General features: G+C 41.0%; 1 non-coding gene across 1 annotated transcript; it reads right to left on the bottom strand.

Annotated features, from left to right (window-relative positions):
- Positions 1–643: 643 nt before the first annotated feature.
- On the bottom strand, positions 644–750 carry LOC145049013 (small nucleolar RNA R71). Its single transcript, XR_013683135.1, has one exon. It is a non-coding gene; the product is annotated as a small nucleolar RNA R71 (small nucleolar RNA).
- Between the last annotated feature and the right edge of the window lie 1569 nt (positions 751–2319).

The raw sequence follows: 2319 nt of genomic DNA, 5'->3' as shown, positions 1-2319 counted from the left end.
CATCAGGTAAAGTTGGTGGAAGAAAGGAATATGAAGCCACTTGATTCAAATCTTGCAGCATTAGTCTTAAAGAATTATGAAAGGCAAGATGCAACTTTACTTAGATGGAATTTGATGTAGAGAGTAGATTAGATGCAAATTTAGATATTGTAAAAAATAGAATTGTATCACATTAAATTTTATGCAATGGATTGTATTTTTTGTATATGATATTTTATTTCTATTATGAGACATTAAATGCAAATTTAATTTAAAAATTAATAAATATATAAATATTTTTTTTAGAACATTTAAAATTATGATACACAAAAATGTGTGTCATCTTCATTTATGACATCGCCTTTCTTGACAGGGGCTTCCTTGATACGCATTGCGTGTCATAAACACGCGCGTCGTAAGGTTACGACACGCAAATGCGTGTCGTCTACCTTTATGACAGGGCCTTCCTTGATACACAATGCGTGTCATAACCGCGCGTCGTAAATGCGCGTCATAAATGCGCGTCGTAAATGCGCGTCGTCTCTCTTTATGACAGGGCCTTCCTTGACACGCATTTGCGCGTCGTCTGAGCGTTTTACGACGCGTAATGAGCATCGTAAAAGGCCTTTTTTCTAGTAGTGTTATTCCACCTTAGAAGATTTCAAAGCTCCAATAGAAGATTGCTAACATCCAAAAAGAGGCGGGAGAGTCATTGTATGAATCATGGGAGAGATACAAGGGCTTGCTAAGAAATTGCACTCAACATGATTTGAATTTTCAACAAGAAGTTTCCATCTTCTATGATGGAGTGAATGTAACTACTAGAAAACTTCTTGACTCACAAGGGCCTCTGAAAAAGAAGGATTCGACAACTATAACAGAATTAATTGAAGAGTTTGCAAAGCACTCAAGAGAGTACCACAATCCACGAGATGGTGTTACAAGTGGAAAATGAGATAGAGGGAACGAGACTATGGCTACAATAGCTAAGCTCGACTCTATGGATAGGCGAATGACAAAGTTAGATCAGTCAATCCATTCCATAAGAGTTGGTTTTGACAATTATAGTAGTCCACACTTGAAAAAGGATTGTGATTTGGATTAAAATGGGAATAAGAACGCACAAGTGTCCTACTCAAGTAGTGACAAGTTTGGTGAAGATTGGACAAATGTAACGCCTGATTTCTGGTATGATTTTATTTCATATTGCATTTTTCCTTGAGGACTTGCATCGAGGATTGATGATCTTTTCGACTAAGTTTTCGGCATAGCTTCAGGGTGAAGAACCCTTATCCCCTTCCAAGGATTGATGATCTTTTCGTCCAGCTTCAGGGTGCATATTGGTTCTCCAAGATTGATATATGATTGGGTTATCATCAGATGCGAGTCAAGGACGAGGATGTGCAGAAGAAAGCTTTCCGGACTCTTTATGGCGATTGTGAGTTCGTGGTGATGCCATTTGGGCTCACCAATTCTCCTACCTCGTTCATGGATCTCATGAATCGCATGTTTAGACCGATGCTAGATCGGTCTATGTTAGTCTTCATTGATGATATATTGGTCTATTCCAAGACATAGAAGCAACATAAGGACACTTGAGGGAGGTGCTTGAGACATTGAGGAGGGAGAGACTTTTTGCAAAGTTCTTCAAGTGTGAGTTCTGGTTGCACGAGGTGCAGTTCCTAGGGCACCTTGTCAATCAAAAAGGTATTCTAGTCGATCTGGCTAAGGTCAAGGCCGGGATACAGTGGAAGGTCGGTCAGTGCTCTCAGCCTCAAGGCGGCCGCAACTCCTATTTTTAGTATATGATTGAGGGTGATAGTGATTACTCTATTGCTAGAACGGATTCGGGAGGCACAAATAGAGGCTATGAAGGAAGAGCACCGAAATTGTGACGGATATGTTGTGTGCGTGCTTATTAGATTTTGGTGGGAGTTGGGATACATATCCTTCGTTAGCGAAATTTTCGTATAAAAACATCTATCATGATAGCATTGATAGATGTCCTTTTGATATTCTCTACGGGAGGAAATATAGTACCCTGATTTGTTGGGGCGAGGTCGGTTAGCGACTCATGGGGAGTATCGAGGTGGTACTCAAGACTACCGAGATGATTCAATAGGTTCGGAGCAAGCTCCAGACAGCTCAGAGTCGGCAAAAGAGCTATTCCGAAAAGCGTCGGTCAGATTTGGAGTTCCAAGTGGGAGATATAGTTCTCCTGAAGGTGTTACCTACTTGTTCTGGATGCGGGGAAAGTTGGGCCCCAGATATATCGGTCCCTTCATGTTTTTGGCTCGGGTGGGCCGGGTTGCGTATCATCTAGATCTTCCAAACAAGCTT

This window comes from Lactuca serriola, chromosome 4 (assembly GCF_051521515.1).
Source record: "Lactuca serriola cultivar US96UC23 chromosome 4, Lser_US96UC23_V15, whole genome shotgun sequence".
NCBI classification, from domain to species: Eukaryota; Viridiplantae; Streptophyta; class Magnoliopsida; order Asterales; family Asteraceae; genus Lactuca; species Lactuca serriola.
This window is presented reverse-complemented; position numbering and strand designations above follow the sequence as displayed.